General features: G+C 41.5%; 1 long non-coding RNA gene across 1 annotated transcript in view; it reads right to left on the bottom strand.

Annotated features, from left to right (window-relative positions):
- Positions 1 to 21,861, bottom strand: part of LOC134759550 (uncharacterized) — a 47,189-nt gene extending 25,328 nt beyond the window's left edge. Inside the window, exon 1 of the long non-coding RNA XR_010135883.1 lies at positions 21,524 to 21,861. This is a non-coding gene — a long non-coding RNA (uncharacterized LOC134759550). The remainder of the gene's footprint in view (positions 1 to 21,523) is intronic.
- Between the last annotated feature and the right edge of the window lie 423 nt (positions 21,862 to 22,284).

The raw sequence follows: 22,284 nt of genomic DNA, 5'->3' as shown, positions 1-22,284 counted from the left end.
CATGGGGGATGCAAACAGCAGATGGGCTCAGTCTATTGTGCTGCAGCCTCTAGACAGGAAGTGGCAATTAACTGCTGCAGAGTGGGACCGGTTGTTGATAGCCCCTCCTACAGCTGTATCCTTTCTGTATTCAAAAACAAATGAACTACCCCATCCACGTCTTCTTTGAGGAGACAGCTCTGAAGCTGGCCTCCTCCAAGGGGCCACCTGCCAGACTCTTCAGAGGCACAATTCTCCTTTATTTAAGGCATATGAAATTTGATGGAAACATTCAATACATATTTAAATTTTTATTTTTAATTGACAAATAATATATATATTCATGGGGTACAATGCAATGTTTTGATATATGTATACATTACGGAATGAGTAAATCAAACCAATTAGTATATTCATCACCTCATCTGCTTAGCATTTTTTTACGGTGGGAACATTTAAAATCTACTTTCTTAGCAATTTTGAAAAATACAATTCATTATTATTAACTATAGTTATCATGCTTAATACATTTTTAAAGCTAAAGATATCTTGAAATCATTGTTAAAGTGACCATACTGTCCAAAGCAATCTACAGATTCAATGCAATCCCTATCAAATTACCAACATCATTTTTCACAGAATTAGAAAAAAGAATCCTTGGCCGGGTGCGGTGGCTCATGCCTGTAATCCCAGCACTTTGGGAGGCCGAGACGGGCAGATCACGAGGTCAGGAGATTGAGACCACCCTGGCTAACATGGTGCAACCCCGTCTCTACTAAAAATACAAAAAAAATTAGCCAGGCGTGGTGGTAGGCGCCTGTAGTCCCAGCTACTCGGGAGGCTGAGGCAGGAGAATGGCATGAACTCGGGAGGCAGAGCTTGCAGTGAGCTGAGATTGTGCCACTACACTCCAGCCTGGGCGACAGTGTAAGACTCTGTCTCAAAAAAAAAAAAAAAGAAAGAAAGAAAAAGGAATCCTCATATTCATATGGAACCAAAAAAGAACTCAAATAGCTCCTAAGCAATCCTAAGAAAAAACAGTAAAGCTGGAGGCATCAAATTAACTGATTTCAAATTATATTACAAGGTTATAGTAACCAAAACAGCATGGTACTGGTATAAAAATAGACACATAAATCAATGGAACAGAATAGAGAACCCAGAAATAAAGCCACATACCTACAACCAACTGATCTTCGACAAAGTCAACAAAAATATACACTGGAAAAAGGACACCCTATTCAATAGATGGTGCTGGGAAGATTGGATAGCCATATGCAGAAGAATGAAACTGGACCCATACCTTTCACCATAGACAAAAATTAACTCAAGAAGAATTTAAGGCCCAAAACTAAAATTCCCAGACAAAAGCTTAAGAAAAACTCTTCTGGACATTGGCTCTAGGCAAAGAATTTATGACTAAGTCCTCAAAAGCAAACACAACAAAAACAAAAATAGACAAATGAGACTTAATTAAATTAAAAAGCTTCTGCACAGCAAAAGAAGAAATCAGCAGAATAAACAGACAACCTACAAAATGGGAAAAAATATTTGCAAACTATGCATCCAACAAAGGGCTAATATCCAGAATCTACAAGGAACTCAACAAGAAAAAACAAATAGCAGCACTAAAAGGTGGGCAGAGGACATGAACGTTTTTCAAAAGAAGGCACATAAGCAGCCAACAAACATGAAGAAACGCTCAACATCGCTAATCATCAGAGAAATGCAAATTAAAACCACAATATGATACCATATTACACCAGTCAGAATGACTATTATTAAGAAGTTGAAAAAGCAACAGATGTTGGTAAAGATGCAGAGAAACAGGAACTTTTACTCTCTTTGTGGGAATGTAAATTAGTACAAACTTTATGTAAAGCAGTATGGAGACTTCTCAAAGAACCACTTCTAAAAATAGAACCACTATTCTATCCAGCAATCCCAATACTGGATATATACCCAAACGGGGAAAAATAATTATATCAAAAAGATTCTGCACTTGTATGTTTATCACAGCACTATTCACAATAGTAAAGATATGGAATCAATCTAAGTATCCATCAATGGAGGACTGAATTTTAAAAATGTGGTATATACTCATATTCTCACTTATAAGTGAGAGCTAAACAATGAGAACATATGGACACAGGGAGGGAAACACCACATACTGGGGCCTATCAGGGGTTGGGGGAGAGGGAGCATCAGGATAAACAGCTAATGCATGCAGGGTGCTTAATACCTAGGTGATGGGTTGATAGGTGCACAAACCACCATGGCACACGTTTACCTATGTAACAAACCTGCACATCCTGCACATGTATTATTATTCCACATGAGTGGAATAATAGACACCAGAGACTCCAAAAAGCCGGAGGGCAGGAGAAATGTAAGAAATCTGCACATGTAAGAAAACTAGCTGGGTGCGGTGGCTCACGCCTGTAATCCCAGCACTTTGGGAGGCCAAGGCAGGCAGATCACAGGGTCAGGAGATCATCCTGGCTAACACGGTGAAACCCCGTCTCTACTAAAAATACAAAAATTGCTGGGCATGGTGGCACACGCCTGTAGTCCCAGGTACTCTGGAAGCTGGGGCAGGAGAATCACTTGAACCCGGGAGGTGGAGGTTGCAGTGAGCCGAGATCGCGCCACTGCACTCCAGCCTGGGCAACAGAGCGAGACTGTCTCAGGGAAAAAAAGAAAAAAAAGAAATCTGCCATTATACTCACTAAATCTATAAAAACTAAAAATAAATTTTAAAAAGGTATCTTGAAAAACACTTTATAAAATACACTTTAAAAATATTTTCTCTACAAATATGTACTTGATATTCACATTTATTGCTATTGTCTGAATCTGCCCCAAAATTCTTGGGTGGAAATGTAATCCCCATTTGGTGGTGTTAAGAGAAGGGCCTCTGGGAAGTGATTAAGTCATCATGATATAGGAGTTAAAAAGAAATTATTTAGGCAGATAGCGAGGGTAAGGAAGTCCTCAGTAAGGCTTTCCTTTTAATGAAAAGCAGCCCCCAAATCATTTTCTTTTCTAACAAAGAGCAGCCTGTAAAATTGAGCTGTAGACATATACAAGCAAACTGGAAGCTTGAACAAGCGAACGCCCGTGGTTGTGCCAATAGGAGAAAAGTGCTATCTGGGACTAGGTATGATCAAAATGGTGGCTCCATCTTCTCTTTGCCAGCCACATGTACAGTAAGGAGCAGACAAGGTGGCACCAGCCAAGTGGAAAGCCCATTTGCATAATAAGATTAGGGTGGGGTGACCAGCCTTCCCTGCTCCATATATAAACATTCCAAGATGGCTGAATAGGAACAGCTCAGGTCTGCAGCTCCCAGCATGATCCACGCAGAAGATGGGTGATCTCTGCATTTCCAACTGAGGTAACTGGTTTTTCTCACTGAGACTGGTTGGACAGTGGGTGCAGCCCATGGAGGGCAAGCAGAAGCAGGGCGGGGTGTCACCTCACCCGGAAAGCACAGGGGTCGGGGGATTTCCCTTTCCTAGTCAAGGGAAGCCGTGACAGACTAGACCTGGAAAATCGGTACACTCCCACAAATACTGCGCTTTTCCCATGGTCTTAGCAACCAGCAGACCAGGAGATTCTCTCCTGTGCCTGGCTTGGCAAGTCCCACATCCACGGAGCCTTGCTCACTGCTAGCACAGCACTCTGAGATCAACCTGTGAGGCTGCAGCCTGGTGTGGGGGGGCATCCACCACTGCTGAGGCTTGAGTAGGTAAACAAAGTGGCCAGGAAGCTCAAACTGGGCAGAGCCCACCACAGCTCAGCAAGGCCTACAGCCTCCATAGACTCCACCTCTGTGGGCAGGGCATAGCTGAACAAAAGGCAGCAGACAACTTCCGCAGACTTAAACGTCCCTGTCTGACAGCTCTGAAGAGAGCAGTGGTTCTCCCAGCACAAGTGTTTGAGCTCTGAGAATGGACAGACTGCCTCCTCAAGTGGGTCCCTGACTCCCATGTAGCCTAACTGGGAGACACCTCCCAGTAGGGGCCGACAGACACCTAATACAGGTGGGTGCCCCTCTGGGACGAAGCTTCCAGAGGAAGAATCAGGCAGCAATATTTGCTGTTCTGCAATATTTGCTGATCTGCAATATTTGCAATTCTGCAGCCTCCACTGGTGATACCCAGGCAAACACGGTCTGGAGTGGACCTTCAGCAAACTCCAACAGACCTGCAGCTGAGAGTCCTGACTGTTAGAAGGAAAACTAACAGAAAGGAACAGCATCAACACCAACAAAAAGGACATCCACACCAAAATCCCATCTGTAGGTCACTATCATCAAAGACCAAAGGTAGATAAAATCACAAAGATGGGGAGAAACCAGAGCAGAAAAGCTGAAAATTATAAAAACCAGAACGCCTCTTCTCTTCCAAAGGATTGCAGCTCCGCTCCTCGCCAGCAACAGAACAAAGCTGGACGGAAAATGACGAGTTGACAGAAATAGGCTTCAGAGGTCGGTAATAACAAACTTCTCCCAGCTAAAGGAGCATATTTTAACCCATAACAAGGAAGCTAAAAATCTTCAAAAAAGGTTAGATGAATGGCTAACTAGAATAAACAGTGTAAAGAAGACCTTAAATGACCTGATGGAGCTGAAAACTATGGTACGAGAACTTCGTGACACATGCACAAGCTTCAATAGCTGATTTGATCAAATGGAAGAAAGGATATCAGTGATTGAAGATCAAATTAATGAAATAAAGTGAGAGGGCAAGATTAGAGAAAAAAAGGAGTAAAAAGAAATGAATAAAGCCTCCAAGAAATATGGGACTATGTGAACAGACCAAATCTACATTTGATCAGTGTACCTGAAAGTGATGGGGAGAATGGAACCAAGTTGGAAAACACTCTTCAGGGTATTATACAGGAGAACTTCCCCAACCTAGCAAGGCAGGCCAACATTCAAATCCAGGTAATACAGAGAACACCACAAAGATACTCCTCAAGAAGAGCAACTCCAAGACACATAGTTGTCAGATTGGCCAAAGTTGAGATGAAGGAAAAAATGTTAAGGGCAGCCAGAAAGAAAGGTCAGGTTACCTAAAAACGGAAGCCCATCAGACTAACAGCGGATCTCCCGGCAGAAACCCTACAAGCCAGAAGACAGTGGGGGCCAATATTCAATGTTCTGAAGGGAAAGAATTTTCAACCCAGAATTTCATATCCAGCCAAACTAAGCTTCATAAGTGAAGGAGAAATAAAATCCTTTACAGACAAGCAAATGCTGAGAGATTTTGTCACCACCAGGCCTGCCTTAAAAGAGCTCCTGAAGGAAGCACTAAACATGGAAGGGAAAAACCAGTACCAGCCACTGCAAAAACATGCCAAATGGTAAAGAACATCAATGCTATTAAGAAACTGCATCAATTAATGGGTAAAATAACCAGCTAACATCATAATGATAGGATCAAATTCAAACATAACAATATTAACCTTAAATGTAAACGGGCTAAATGCCCCCATTAAAAGACACAGACTGGCAAATTGGATAGAGTCAAGACCCATCAGTGTGCTATACTCAGGAGACCCATCTCATGTGCAGAGATACACATAGGCTCAAAATAAAGGAATGGAGGAAGATCTATCAAACAAATGGAAAGCAAAAAAAAACAGGGGTTGCAATCCTAGTCTCTGATAAAACAGATTTTAAACCAACAAAGATCGAAAGAGACAAAGAAGGCCATTACATAATGGTAAAGAGATCAATTCAACAAGAAGAGCTAACTATCCTAAATATATATGCACCCAATACAGGAGCACCTAGATTCATAAAGCAAGTCCTTAGAGACCTACAAAGAGACTTAGACTCCCACACAATGAAAATGGGAGACTTTAACACCCTACTGTTAATATTAGATCAATGAGACAGAAGGTTAACAAGAATATCCAGGACTTGAACTGAGCTCTGCACCAAGCAGACCTAATAGACATCTACAGAACTCTCCACCCCAAATCAACAGAATATACATTCTTCTCAGCACCACACCATACTTACTCTAAAACTGACCACATAATTGGAAGTAAAGCACTCCTCAGCAAATGTAAAAGAACAGAAATCACAACAAACTGTCTCTCAGAACACAGTGCCATCAAATTAGAACTCAGGATTAAGAAACTCACTCAAAACCACACAAGTACATGGAAACTGAACAACCTGCTCCTGAATGACTACTGGGTACATAACAAAATGAAGGCAGAGATAAAGATGTTCTTTGAAACCAATGAGAACAAAGACACAGCATACCAGAATCTCTGGGACACATTTAAAGCAGTGTGTAGAGGGAAATTTGTAGCACTAAATGCCCAGAAAAGAAAGCAGGAAAGATCTAAAATTGACACCCTAACATCTCAATTAAAAGAAATAGAGAAGCAAGAGCAAACAAATTCAAAAGCTAGCAGAAGGCAAGAAATAACAGATCGGAGCAGAACTGAAGGAGATAGAGACACAAAAACCCTTCAAAAAAATCAATGAATCCAGAAGCTGATTTTTGGAAAAGATCAACAAAATTGATAGACCACTAGCAAGACTAATAAAGGAGAAAAGAGAGAAGAATCAAATAGACACAATAAAAAACGATAAAGGGGATATCACCACCAATCCCACAGAAATACAAACTACTATCAGAGAATACTATAAACACCTCCATGCAAATAAACTAGAACATCCAGAAGAAATGGACAAATTCCTGGACACATACGCCCCCCAAGACTAAGCCAGGAAGAAGTTGAATCTCTGAATAGACCAATAACAGGCTCTGAAACTGAGGCAATAATTAATAGCTTACCAACCAAAAAAAGTCCTGGACCAGCCGAATTCTACAAGAGGCACAAAGAGGAACTGGTACCATTCCTTCTGAAACTATTCCAATCAACAGAAAAAGAGGGAATCCTCCCTAACTCATTTTATGAGGCCAGCATCATCCTGATACCAAAGCCTGGCAGAGACACAACAAAAAAAGAGAATTTTAGACCAATATCCCTGATGAACATTGATGCAAAAATCCTCAATAAAATACTGGCAAACCGAATCCAGCAGCACATCAAAAAGCTTATCCACTACGATCAAGTGGGCTTCATCCCTGGGATGCAGGGCTGGTTCAACATACACAAAGCAATAAACATAATCCATCACATAAACAGAACCAATGACAAAAAACACATGATCATCTCAATAGATGCAGAAAAGGCCTTTGACAAAATTCAACAGCCCTTCGTGCTAAAAACTCTCAATAAACTAGGTATTGATGGAACGTATTTCAAAATAATAAGAGCTATTTATGACAAACCCGCAGCCAATATCATACTGAATGGGCAAAAACTGGAAGCATTCCCTTTGAAAACTGGCACAAGACAAGGATGCCCTCTCTCACCATTCCTATTCAACACAGTGTTGGAAGTTCTGGCCAGGGCAATCAGGCAAGAGAAGGAAATAAAGGGTATTCGATTAGGAAAAGCGGTAGCCAAATTGTTCCTGTTTGCAGATGACATGATTGTATATTTAAAAAACCCCATCGTCTCAGCCCAAAATCTCCTTAAGCTGATAAGCAACTTCAGCAAAGTCTCAGCATACAAAATCAATGTGCAAAAATCACAAGCATTCCAATACACCAATAACAGACAAACAGAGAGCCAAATCATGAGTGAACTCCTATTCACAACTGCTACAAAGAGAATAAAATACCTAGGAATGCAACTTACAAGGGATGTGAAAGACCTCTTCAAAGAGAACTACAAACCACTGCTCAACGAAATAAAAGAGGACACAAACAAATGGAAGAACATTCCATGCTCATGGATAGGAAGAATCAATATTGTGAAAATGGCCATACTTCCCTGAGGTAATTTATAGATTCAATGCCATCCCCATCAAGCTACCAATGACTTTCTTCACAGAATTGGAAAAAACTACTTTAAAGTTCATATGGAGCCAAAAAAGAGCCCACATTGCCAAGACAATCCTAAGCAAAAAGAACAAAGCTGGAGGCATCACGCTACCTGACTTCAAACTATACTACAAGGCTACAGTAACCAAAACAGCATGGTACTGGTACCAAAACAGAGATATAGACCAATGGAACAGAACAGAGCCCTCAGAAATAACACCACACATCTACAACCATCTGATCTTTGACAAACCTGACAAAAACAACAATGGGAAAGGATTCCCTATTTAATAAATGGTGCTAGGAAAACTGGCTAGCCATATGTAGAAAGCTGAAACTGGATCCCTTCCTTATACCTTATACAAAAATTAATTCAAGATGGATTAAAGACTTAAATGTTAGACCTAAAACCATAAAAACCCTAGAAGAAAACCTAGGCAATACCATTCAGGACATAAGCATGGGCAAAGGCTTCATGACTAAAACACTAAAAGCAATGGCAACAAAAGCCAGAATTGACAAATGGGATCTAATTAAACTAAAGAGCTTCTGCACAGCAAAAGAAACTACCATCAGAGTGAACAGGCAACCTACAGAATGGGAGAAAATTTTTGCAATCTACCCATCTGACAAAGGCTAATATCCAGAATCTATAAAGAAGTTAAAATTTACAAGAAAAAAACAACCCCATCAAAAAGTGGGCAAAGGATATGAACAGACACTTCTCAAAAGAAGACATTTATGCAGCCAAGAGACACATGAAAAAATGCTCATCATCACTGGTCATCAGAGAAATGCAAATCAAAACCACAATGAGATACCATCTCACACCAGTTAGAATGGTGATCATTAAAAAGTCAGGAAACAACAGGTGCTGGAGAGGATGTGGAGAAATAGGAACACTTTTACACTGTTGGTGGGAGTGTAAATTATTTCAACCATTGTGGAAGACAGTGTGGTGATTCCTCAGGGATCTAGAACTAGAAATACCATCTGACCCAGCAATCCCATTACTGGGTATATACCCAAAGGATTATAAATCATGCTGCTATAAAGACACATGCACACATATGTTTACTGCGGCACTATTCACAATAGCAAAGACTTGGAACCAACCCAAATGTCCATCAATGATAGACTGGATTAAGAAAATGTGGCACATATACACCACGGAATACTATGCAGCCATAAAAAAGGATGAGTTCATGTCCTTTGTAGGGACATGGATGCAGATGGAAACCATCATTCTCCATAAACTATCACAAGAACAGAAAATCAAACACCACATGTTCTCACTCATAAGTGGGAATTGAACAACGAGAACACTTGGACACAGGGTGGGGAACATCACACACCAGGGCCTGTTGGGGGATAGGGGGTTGCAGGAGGGAGAGCATTAGGAGAAATACCTAATGTAAATGATGAGTTGATGGATGCAGCAAACCAACATGGCACACGTATACCTATGTAACAAACCTGTACATTGTGCATATGTACCCTAGAACTTAAAGTATAATTTTAAAAAATAATAATAAATAAATAAACGTGACACCGGGTTGAACCAATCTGTGGGCCCTACGTAAATCAGACACTGCATCTCAACCTTGCCTATAAAATCTGCTGCAGTCTGCCACTTTTCCCTATCAGACGGCTCTTTCACAAGAAAGAGAGCTAGTCTCCTCTCTCCTTTCTTCTGCCTATTAAACTTTCTACTCTTTAACTCACTCCATGTGTGTATGTCCATGTTGTTAACCTTCTCTGCACGAGACGATGAACTCCAGGTATTTACCCCAGACAATGATGCCGCTTCAGTGAGGGCTCATGAATGGATTAGTGCCTTATAAAGGGTTGAATGGAACTAGCTTAGGCCACTTTTTGCTCTTCCACTCTTCTACCACGTGAGGACTCAGTAAGAAGATTCTCACCAGACACCAAATTCACTGCTGTTCTGATCTTGGACTTCCCAGTCTCCACAAATGTGAGAAATAAATTTCTGTTCTTTATAAATTGCCCAGTCTCAGGCATTTTGTTACAGCAGTGCAAATGGACTAAGACAGTCATCAATTCAGCAATCTTTTAGTTATTGCTTGCTATGTGCCAGAGAGTATGCTAATTTATAAAATCTACAAATGGTTATGCTATGAAGTTTGAACTAAAATATTAGCCATCTAATCTTCACACCAAAAATTATTTAACACCCAAAATGATAGAAAATATGTATTCCCATTGTTATCTCACTTGTAATTCTTAATCAAGTGCATTCACCTGAGTCATATTGGGAGATTTTTGTTGTTGTTGTTGAGACATGGTCTCATCTGTCACCCATGCTGGTATGCAGTGATGCCATCTCAGCTCACTGCAACCTTTGCCTCCCAGGCTCAAATGATCCTCCTACCTCAGCCTCCTGAGTAGCTGGGACTACACGCATGCAATACCAAACCCAGCTAATTTTTTGTATTTTTAGCAGAGACAGGGTTTCATCATGTTGCCCAGGCTGGTCTTGAACTCCTGGGCTCAAGTAGTCCTCCCACCTTGGCCTCCCAAAGTGCTGGGATTATATGTATGAGGCACCACACCCGGCCTTTGGGATCTTTTTAAAAGTACAGATCCCAAGGTAGCAGCCCAGACCCATGAAATCAGGATTTCTAAGAATGGGTCCCAGGAATGTGTCCTTTGAAGATGCACCCAGGTCATTACAAAGTTTCTCTCTCATTCAGAGCCACTGATCTGGATGATCTTAACAGGAGCTGAACGGTTAGATCCACAGTACCTAGTTGCTAATAGCTGGCTAAAAACCAAATTCCTGTATTATTTTAAATTAATTGCCATTGGATATGGCCACATTTATTGAGCAGGGGCCATGTGATTGGTGGGGTGGCATTTCAGCTAAAGGAGGATCCAAAGCATGACGAACACCATGACCCAAGATGTCCAGAGCAAAAAAGGACAAGGGTCTCAGAGAGGGCATGAGGGAAATAAGACAAGGAGACTACATCAAATGCTTAAGTAGGTGCCCCAGAAATAAGATCCATCCCAGCCACCCAGTGAGTGGCATGGAGAACCACAGACTGTGTCCAAATCTTACTCCCTAGAAAAAGCATCTGCATTCCAGCATTGGTTCAAGTACCAGACCCAGTTAATAGCAGGCCCTGACAGCTTATAGATAGGCAAAGTAGGGGCCATTGTTCCCTACATTTAAAAACTGGGGCAAAAACACTCATGGAGAATTCTATTAGTGTCAGGGAAACCCATTTATATAGAGTTTCATTTTTACTGAGAAAAGTGTAATAGTGAGTGCTTATAAAGTGTCTACTATGGACACTGCTCTAGGTGCTGTAAATGATAGAACCCAATGCTACTATTAGATACCTACTATTACTAGAACGCTGCAAGTGAGGGGAGCTGGGTTATAATTAAAGCAGATTTTAACCAGAAAGGTTAAAATCCATCGCTTTCATCAACAAGACCCTCTGTGTTTCTGCCCTAGTGGCATGACCCTGACCTTCAGTAAATCAACTTTCAGGCATTCTTGACATGCTGTAGGCCCATACTACACATGCTTGTGTTGATGTTAACAAAGGAGAAGCATTCCCCTTAAGCACGACTATCAGTGATTATTAACAAAGGACTCTAAAGCAATGCTGTTCAATAAGAATATAACATAAGCCACATAAGTAAGTTTTACATTTTCTGGTAGCCATGTTAAAATAACTTAAGGGGTGAAATTAATCTTAGTATAGTTTTAATCCAATATTTCTAAAATGTTACTTTAACAAATCCACATGAAAAAATTATTGATGAGACATTTTACGTTCTTTTTTTCATGGTAAGTCTTTGAAATCCAGTGTATATATTATATTCACAATGCACATCAATTTGGAGTGCTCAGCAACTACATGTGGCTAATGGCTTCCATAATGGATGGTACAACTCCAGAGGAATGGGAACATTAGCTGCTGGAATCATCTGTCAATGCTGACTTGGGAGAATATAAGCTTTATTCTTTTTTTTTTTTTTTAAATAAAAGCCACTTTCTTTTAGAATGTCTCCTTGTCCAACCTGCACAATTATTTGGGATCTTTTTGTTTACATTTGAGCAGTCTCTATACACAGAAACTTTTTTTCTAATTGGCTGAATCTAGTCCCATTAGGACTCAAGGACTTTCTTGCTTGAGTCTTCTGGAATTTGGTGACTAAGAGCCTGTTAACTTTTCCAGGGCCTTTGGGGTAACTGATTTGCTTCATAGCCTTTAATAAGTCCAGCAATTTACTCTCTGAAGAGACCCAACTTTTCAGAACTTGAGATTATACTAATGCAACCCCTTTTGTATATACCAAAGTCCCATGGCCCCTTTGGCTCCAGGCTTGTCTTTCTCTAAAATTTTTCTCAGTCTCTCCTGACATACAAAGACCAGACTCCAACCCAGCCATCCAACTGCAGATGGTGCACAAGTTAATGCAGAGATGATGTTTGGGGTCTATACCTATATTTGTCATGCCTACCTTTTTCTTGCACTCCCCTTCCCTTTTTCTCAATTGTTATTACACCTTAGTAAAAAAATTACATTTAAAAAGTTCCCAGAATTCTTCTCCATTGGCCTTTTTAGTTTTAAAACAAACAAACAAACACACTCTTTGAGAAAGTAAATCAGAATTTCAAAACCTCAAGCTTCAACAAGGAGTGGCCAGTCTGACACTTACTCCCATGTATGAACTTGTCTAATATGTTTTTATATCCTGAAACATCATTTGGGTGACTAATATCCCCTGGGATAGGCCAGACATTTGGTTTCTTCGAACCCCACCCAAATTCTCAAGTGGGTCTCAAAAACATGCTGTAGAAAAGCCTGTGCTGATTGTTTTTAATATTCCAGAATCTTTAAAGCTAAAGACAGGTAACCAGAAAGTATTTTCCTCCTTCTGCACTAGCTGGCCTTGACCTAAAGGCCTCGGAAAGACAATGGATACAGAACTTGATGTAATGATCATGGGCAGCTGTGGTCCACGGAGAAGGAAGAAAGCCCCACCTGCTAGTGAATATCTTAGCCAAGGAGGGATGTAACTGTCAGGATTTTGAGAAGGACTTGAAAAGAAAAGAAGGGGTGGATAAATGACAAGAGAGAGAAATGGACATGGGTGAGGAGGGCACAGTTGGCTGGGGAAACAAAAAACAATCCCTCCAGAGCATCAGATTTACACCACCAGAAGTACAGAAAGCAGGCCTTAGGCCCCCTTTCAGGATGCCCTTTTTCTTGTTGCCTAGACAGTCCTCCCTCACTGTCTGATTGTTTTCTGGACCCGCAACCTCAGACACCAAAATTCAAGGATGCTCAAATTCCCTCTATAAAATGGTGTAGTATTTGCATATAACCTATATACATCCTCTCATATACTTTAAATCATCTCTAGATTACTTATAATACCTATTACAATGTCAATGCTCTGTAAATAGTTGTAGTATATTGTTTGGGAAATAATGACAAGGAAAAAAGTCTGTACATGTTCAGTATAGACACAATTCTCTTTTTTAAATATTTTCAATCCTCAGTTGGTTGAATCCAGGGATGCAGAACCCGAGGATATGAAAGGCCAGCTACACTGATTTCGGCTCCCTGCAGGCTCTCCTTTCTTGTTCAAGTCTTTAAAATGCTAAGTATGGAAAAGCTGAGACAAGCTGGGGAGGAAGAGGGGGCAATCAATCATTCTTTGTCAGGTTTCTTCTCTTAAACAATGCTCAGGGCCACCAAGGTCTCAGCAATTTGACATATCTTCCTGCTCTTAGGGCTTGGCCTTCCTTCACTCCCTGCCCCACCATGGGACTCAAGACTTTAATTTTAGGGAAGGTGAAGATTTTGCATCTGTCTGGAAAGCAAGTCAGGCGGTTTTCCCCCTGCTCCTTTTAAATCCTGGGATTTTCCATCATTAGCCAGCACATGAATTCTTAAAGAGTTTCTTGCTAATCCCTGTCTAGATGGTTCTAGACACACACAACCACAGTAAAGATCTAGGTTGAAGTAAGCAGCCAGCAATATCTTATTCACAAGAGAAATTCTTAAATATTTTGTTCAAAGAGGAGGATGTTTTCTGGGTTTTTTTCTAATGATACACAGAAAAGGGAAGCACATCTCTGCAGTAACGAGGGAACCAGAATCACCTGAGGTGCCTGTGGCTGCCGCTTCCCTAAGCTGCCCTGTGAGGAGCGACCATTCTGCTCCATCAGACTCAAGACTCAAGGGATTATTTCAGCAGATTGGATGTCTCAGGGCCTATCACCCAAGAAGGGCTGCAGAGGAGATTAGTGGTGTAAGAAGACAGATCACTATTGTCACAGATCCTAAAGCCTCTACATTCTGGACAAGTCGTTCTGCCTTTTACCTTTCAGAGCACTATCGGCTGTTAGTAGCAGGGACCTGATGATTTTTAAACAGTTTATTTTTTGGCATACTTAATTGCTGACCTAAGGAGATTGTTGACAGTTCATGATTTTGTGATTTTAAAACTCCCACGCAGGAGGCTCCCTTCAATCCAAGGTTTACAGCAATATTTAGAAATAGGCCATCGACTGATGAATGGCTTTTACAAGGTGGTTATCCATGCCACATTTAGCCACATTATTCAGCCAGGAAAAGGAATGAAGTGCCGATACATGTAACAACATAGATGAAGCTTGAAAACATTATGTGTTTTCAAGTCACAGAAGGTCACATATTGTATGATTCTGTGACGTGCCAAATTGGCAAATCCATAGAGATAGAAGCAGATTCCTGGTTCACAAGGATGGACGGGAGACAGAAATCAGAGTGACTGCTAACAGATACAAGGTTTCCTTTTGGGGTGATGAAAATATTTTGGAACTAGATCACACTGATGGTTGCACACCATTGAGAATGTACTAAATGTCTCTGATGGTAAATTTTATGTCATGAATTTTATCATATTTTTAAAGAGAGCCTGAGGTTTTTTTGGAAAAAAAAAATTAAAAAAAAGGAAACCATCCTAACCCTTACTTTTAGCAAAGGCTGCCATTCCTGAGTTCAGCTTATAATCTTGTGCTTCATTAAATGCTTCTCAGAGTTATTTCACCACCAGTTTTCTCCAATCAACCCCACAAGTGTTATATTTGATTAGGTAATATCATGTATATTGCCCTTGGTTGATATTAGTCAGCAAAAGGCTGCTGTCTCAATACAAGCCCACGAAGGCTTCTCACAACGGGGAGGGAAAGCAGTCACATGCGATGTTCCTCAAGCCAGGGAAAACTGCAAGGTTCATTCCGCCCTGGGAATTGCCCCTTACTGGACCACAGCGTCTGTGCCTTTCATTGCCCGGCTCCTTTTGTTAAACATGGAGGTGGATATGACTGGTATATACATAAATGTGCTTCAGGATAGAACACAAAAACCTGTTAATGTTGTCACCATTGACAAAGGAACTTCTCTTGTTACTTTGTACTTTTTAAAATCATTTAAATGTTCTTATCATGTACTTACATGAATTTTATAGTATATCATTCTACATTTATATTTGCATGTAAATAACACATATATAAAAAATGCCAGCTAGGTCACTTGACTGTCTCAGCTGAGTCTCATGAATTTAAAATTAGAAAACAGTCTGTTGAGGCTGGGTGCGGTGGCTCACGCCTGTAATCCCAGCACTTTGGGAGGCCGAGGAGGGCAGATCATGAGGTCAGGAGATCAAGACCATCCTGGCTAACACGGTGAAACCCCGTCTCTACTAAAAATACAAAAAAATTAGCCGGGCATGTTGGTGGGCACCTGTAGTCCCAGCTACTCGGGAGGCTGAGGCAGGAGAATGGCATGAACCTAGGGGGCGGAGCTTGCAGTGAGTGGAGATTGCGCCACTGCACTCCAGCCTGGGCAACAGAGCAAGACTCCGTCTCAAAAAAAGAAAACAGTCTGTTGAATCCAAATTGAGAGACATGCTATAAAGCAACTCACTTGGACACTTCAAAAACATCAGTGACATCAAGAACGAAAAAGAATGTCAAGAAATGTTCCAGATTAAAGGAAGCTAAAGAGACCTAAAAATAACCGCAATACATGACCCTTGATTGGATCCTGGATCAGAAATTGTTTTAAAATTCTATAAAACACATTATTGGGACAATTGGGAAATTTCAATGCGTGCCATATATTGGATAATAACATTCTATCAATCATCAATGTTATATTGTAAGAGATGACAGGAAAATGACTTGCTTTTAGGAGATATATGCTGAAGGGGTAAAGTTTTAGCATGTCTACAACTAACTCTTGTGTATAAATGTGGAAGGTGGGGGACAGAGTTAAAGCAAATGTGGACTTCTTTAGTTTTTTTTTTTTTTTTTTTTTAAGATGGAGTCTCTCTCTGTCACCCAGGCTGGAGTGCAGTGGCGTGATCTCGGCTCACTGCAACCTCCACCTCCTGGGTTCAAGTGATTCTCTTGCCTCAGCCTCCCGAGTAGCTGGGATTGCAGGTGCATACCATCACGCCCGGCTAATTTTTGTATTTTTAGTAGTGACAGGGTTTCACCATGTTGGCCAGGCTGGTCTCAAACTCCTGACCTCAAGTGATCCACCCGCCTTGGCCTCTCAAAGTGCTGGGACCACAGGCATAAGCCACCGTGCCCAGCTTATATGGACTTTTTTGAATCTCTACCTAGTAACTGTCCTTAAAAAGAAAAGAGACACTTTGGGAGGCCAAGGCTGGCGGATCACGAGGTCAGGAGATCGAGACCATCCTGGCTAACACGGTGAAACCCCGTCTCCACTAAAAATACAAAAAGAAATTAGCCGGGCATGGTAGCAGGTGCCTGTAGTCCCTGCTACTCGGGAGGCTGAGGCAGGAGAATGGCGTGAACCCAGGAGGCAGAGCTTGCAGTGAGCCAAGATCGCGCCACTGCACTACAGCCTGGGCGACAGAGCGAGACTCCAGTCTCAAAAAAAAAAAAAAAAAAGAAAAGAAAAATTCTGATTTTTTATTATACTAGCTGCAGCAACAACGAACAGAAGCAGTGAAGTTCAAATTCTGAGCCACCAAGCAGAATTTTCAGTATAGTTTCCCTTACCCTTAATTTAATTACAAAACCAATATTCCCAGCAGACAGGGATTTGCTCTTCCCATGGGGCCACCCCACAGCCAGCCCTGTTTGTCTGCCGAGAGAAGCTGCTAGCTGCCTCCACCCTCTCTGAGCTAATCTGTGCCCCTGGAAAAGCAAGTCACTTGGAGAGGCAGCTTTTCCAGTACAGTTGTATTTTATAAGGTCTACCAGATTTCCATTCCTCCCACCCCATTTATCCTTCACTTTTTTACACACATACACTTTTTACTATACATAACTGATGATTCAGGGGGTTAATCTGACGTGTGGCAAAACCAGACCCTTGCAGTAATTTATCTCATTGACATAATTCTCTGGCGTATGGAACACCAGTTAGAAATTTTTGTTCCCAAATAGGCAGATCTGGCTTTCTTAACCTCTTTAAAGCCTCAGTTTCTCCGTCTCTAGTATGGGGTGGTAATAGTGATACTCACTCCATAGGGCTATTTGCAGAATTAATAAGATTGTGCATGCACAGTGGCCAGAACATAGAAAGACACGATTTAAGCATTATTTTAGGACTGACATAAATGAGAGTGCAATTACCATTTAAAAAAAAATCTTGTTTTGAAGGAATCTGACTCTAATGTATGAAAATCAAAGACCACTTTAAGAAGTCACCTTAATCATAGAAAAAGGATTCAGTGAAGAATTTAATTTTTTCTGAACGATTCACTATGAACAAAATCATTGAAAAGTGATACTTTTAAAGGGCAAACTTATTACACAATGACACTTGCAAGATTTATTATTCCTAGTATTTAACTACTTATCTCTTCAATTTTCACACAAAGCTAATCATTAATATTATCGTATTCTAGAAGTAATTATTTTAAAAGCTTTTGCTGTAATAGCTGAAGCCTCTCTGGCTATTCCTGGTACCAAAGAAGGTAAAAGTGTTTATTTTTTTAGGACTGACATGAAAGAGATTGATTTCTGATGCCAAGAAATCACTTAGCATTCATGTGACTTCAACTTCACAGCATCTTGGAATATGTTTATCCTTAATCAAAATTCTTCTTAGAGGCAAAATGCCAACACTTTCACCTCTTTTGTACCTTCCTTCAGAAAACCCGGAGAGAGGTTGGAAACAAGGTCACGACCTAATGCTCCTCAGCTGTGCAGGCCAGTGCTTTGTGGCATCATCAGCTGCCCACCGTGAGCTGGTCACCACTTTGAGTCCAGTTCTCCCTGGCACCTCTTGCCTAGTGGATAATATCATACCTCACTTTTCAGCAGAGAAACCGAGCTACAGAAGTTGAATGAAGGTCTCTAAGGATGCTCTTGGGTCCATCATTCATTATGTGAAATATGAAAGGTCAGTAACCTATCTACCTACTTCCAAAACAACCTCTTTACCAAATTTCGATTTGACGGTATTTTTTGCAATCAGATCTAAGTCCAGCACAAATGAAAATACAGAAATTTTTATTTTTAAATTGTTATCTAGTAGACATTTATTTAGGGGAAGAAAATTTCTATAAGAGTTATTGAGAGCTTAACCATGGAATAGTGGCAGTCACTATTTTAAGCACTTTGCAAATATTAACTAATACAATCTTTATAATGATCTTATATTATTATCCCCATTTACAGACGAGGAAATTAAGGCATGTGAAGGGTTAAGTACCTTGCCAGAGATCATGGAAAGATCCCTAAAACATATTGTTAAGCAAATTGCAGAATAACATATATGATCCCATTTCTAAAAAAAAATTTAATATGGGGGTGTGTGTGTATTGTAAATATATAGAGCTTGAACAGATACAATTCAATCACCATCAGTGATTGTTTCCGGAGAGGGAAGGGGCGGGGTGGACGAGGTTAAGAGGGCTTTAAATTTTGTTCTTTTTATTTATCATTTGATTTTTTTTTTTTTTTTTTGAGACAGGGTCTCATTCTGTTGCCCAGGCTGCAGTACAGTGGTGCAATCGTGGCTCACTGCAATATCCACCTCCCAGGCAGCTCAAGAAATCTTTCCACCTCAGCCTCCTGAGTAGCTGGGACTACAGGTGTGCACCATCACATCCAGCTAATTTTTTGTAGAAACAGGGTTTGGCCATGTTGCCCAGGCTGGTCTTGAACTCCTGAGCTCAGGAGATCTGCCTGCCTCAGCCTCCCAAAGTGCTGGGACTACAGGCATGAGCCACTGTGCCCAGCCTGAATATTTCATACTGAGAATATTTCAGGCATTACATGCATAATTTTTACTTTAGAAAACTCAAATAAAGGACCAGTTCTAACAAAACAGCCACAAAAATGAGCTTCCTCTTCCTTTGAAGGCACACAGAACTCTGTGATTTGGTGTTTCAGTGACCTCCATCAAAATGTTCATTAAAACAAGCATTGCTTGCACACCTACCAGGCTAGGGACTGTTGTATATGCCACCTCACTGAATCTTCATAATTCCCCACAAGGGATGGATTCAAAATTTTTTATTTCAAATTTTAGAAGAGTATTTTGGGGTATGTGGGTTATAAAAATGGAATAATTTACATAGCACTTTCTGTAGCAGTTTTCTCTTATACATCTATTAACATTTCTTTCTTCCTCTTAAGAATATGGTGAGGTAGGAAGCTCAAGAGATTATTACTCCCAGTTTATACATGTGGGAACTAAAGCTAAAAAGAATAAATAACTCACCCAAAATCACAAGCAAATTAGGAATGCAAACTAGAAATGAGAACCAGGTCTCCCGATCCCCTAATGTTCTTGCCAACAGAGCTCGGCTCAACCAGCCCAATCATTCCTGTCATCTTCATGAGAACAGCTGATCACAAAGTCGTTAGGCCCTGTAGTGGTCATCTCGTCCAGTGGCCCTCATTCCTGGCTACACACTGGAATCACCTAGAGAGCTTTTAAAATTTATCAATGCCTGGGTCTCATCTCAGAATAATTAAATCAGAATCCATATGGGTAGGATTCAGACACCTGTATTTGCTAAGAGCTCTTCAGTGATTCTAATTTATAGGCAAAGTTGAGAACCAACATATCAGCTTTTAGGATAGCAAACAGGTGTCATTTCAGATGCTAACTCCAATTAACTGAGAATAGAAAGAGAAGGCCATCTAAGAAGGACCAGGAGCTGCCATGTGGGCTCAGAGGGCAGTGAACATTGTTGCCTCAGGAACTGGAGGGACGGGTGGCACAGGAGCTGTGTGCCAGCCAATCCTGATCTAGCCCAACTCCCTCACTTTAAAGACAAGGAACCCAAGGCCAGAGAGTTTATGTGATTTACCATGGTAACAAAACAAGCTAGTGGCAGATCAAAGTCTAAACCAGGTCTCCTAAGGTCTAGATCAGTCCTCCATTTGTTCATATAACTGAGTGGCTCCCAACCTGATTCACGACCCCCGGGAAGATGTAAGATCACCCTGTGATTGACCTGCTCTTGCCACCACGCACCAGCAGATTCAGAGGCCTACACCCAGCACCACTCACATCGCCAAAACAGGTGCCACTCACAGCAGCCCAGGGGCCACTGGGCGTTTCCAATACCAACTGCTCTCCCCTCCTGCCACCATTTGGGTTGTCCTTAAAAGCCAGAGAAACAGCTATTGCTGGGCCTGGAGTTGGGGGCTGTGGCCACAGCTTCCATTTATTACTAAACCATGGGAGAGGCTCCCCAGGAATGTGCCTGGCAATGGGCCCCAGGCTGCCTCCCGCCATGCCCCAGGCACATCACTCTGGCATCTAAATCGCTGCCTGTCCTAGAAGCCTGTGGGGGTGACTCACGTGTGTGTGTGTGTGTGTGTGTGTGTGTGTGTGTGTGTGTGTGACTCAAGGGTCTGTCATAAAGGCCCCATGAGTCACCCACTTCCTGACCAACACATTATGGAGACAGCTTCAGAATGCACAAAAGCATAGGAAAAGAGCCTGTTGGCCAGGAATGGGTTTTGTGTTTTCAGGAAGCTGGTTACTTTTAATATAAATACACGTACACAGAGAGCACCCAAGATAAAAGTCAACAAGCTTAGTGTCTCCTCATTGAGACAATGTTCTGTTCATAATGGTTTCTGAAAAATGTTTTATTATGGCAAAATATACACAACATACAATTTACTATTTTAACCGTTTTTAAGTGTATAGTTCAGCAACATTAAGTCCATTCACACTGCTGTGCAAACATCGCCACTATCCCTCTTCAGAAATTTTTCATCTTCCCAAACTCAAAGTTCATATTCATTAAATAATAGCTCCCCATTCCCCTCTCCCCCAGCCCCTGGTAACCACTATTCTCTGTTTCTTTGAATTTGACTGCTGTATTTATCTGTAATGTTTTATTTCATTAATCTTTTAGGGTTTTAAAAATTTCATTGTTATCTCTTTTTCTAAGGACAAACACGGATAATCCTTTGGCTTCTTGTACATTTCTTTTAGAATTCCCTAAATATAAATAGAAAGGACTCTCTGGAGTTTTTATTCTCACGGGGTGGCTATAGATGGAGAAGCAGAGATGACCAGGGGCTGTTTCAATTGAGCATAGAAGTTTGCCTTGGAGCACCAAACCCAACACACCTTGGTTGCTCACACAAAGAGCTCCCGTTTGCCACAATCCAGTGCTCTCCCCGGGTGGGTAGTGGTGGCTGTGAAAGGCAGCCCGCTTATAAGCCAAACTGTGCATCTGGGGCTCCCGCCCTCAGCAGCTTTCCTGGGAAACCAATGAAAGAGGAGCGGGGAGAACGCTGGGCTCTGGGAACTGGCGTAGTTGGCCGGCATTTCTGCGGTTGTTCATACCGTGCCTCCAAGTGCATGCGCAGACCAGCTCCAGCTCTGGGCGCCTTTGCAGGAAGCAGGAGGCTGGTGGCCCATGAGGACTGCAGCTGCTTCCACTCACTGTCCCCACGGGTGACCTCACAAAGCACACTTCCTGTGCCTGCCCACTGCTCTCAGGGGCAGTGTGGACAACCCCTCAGTGTATAGGCTCGAGAGAATCGGAAAGAGGTCCACTGCTGAGCAGCACTGTTGGGAACTTAGCCTAAGCAAAGTGCTTAGCCTGGGGTCCATGGACGCCCCACCCAATGGCAACCATGACCACAGAAAGCCAACAGTCTCGGGTTTAGTGAATATTCTGAGCTCAGACTATGAATCCACTGACCTAGGTGTTTAATGAATATGAAGATATAAATGGAGTGAGCCCTTCCTTCAAAGCGCTCACAGCCTGGTTAGGAAGCTAGCACTCAGAGCTTAGGTCTCCAGCTAGGTGAAACTGTGCCAGATACCGTGTTCATACACTGTGTTCATACTTGGTGAAGAAGGTGCTAGCAGAGTTGGCTAGC

Source organism: Pongo abelii, chromosome 11 (genome assembly GCF_028885655.2).
Source record: "Pongo abelii isolate AG06213 chromosome 11, NHGRI_mPonAbe1-v2.0_pri, whole genome shotgun sequence".
Lineage (NCBI taxonomy): Eukaryota > Metazoa > Chordata > Mammalia > Primates > Hominidae > Pongo > Pongo abelii.
The sequence above is the reverse complement of the archived record's forward strand: the minus strand, read 5'-3'. Positions and strand labels throughout refer to the sequence as shown.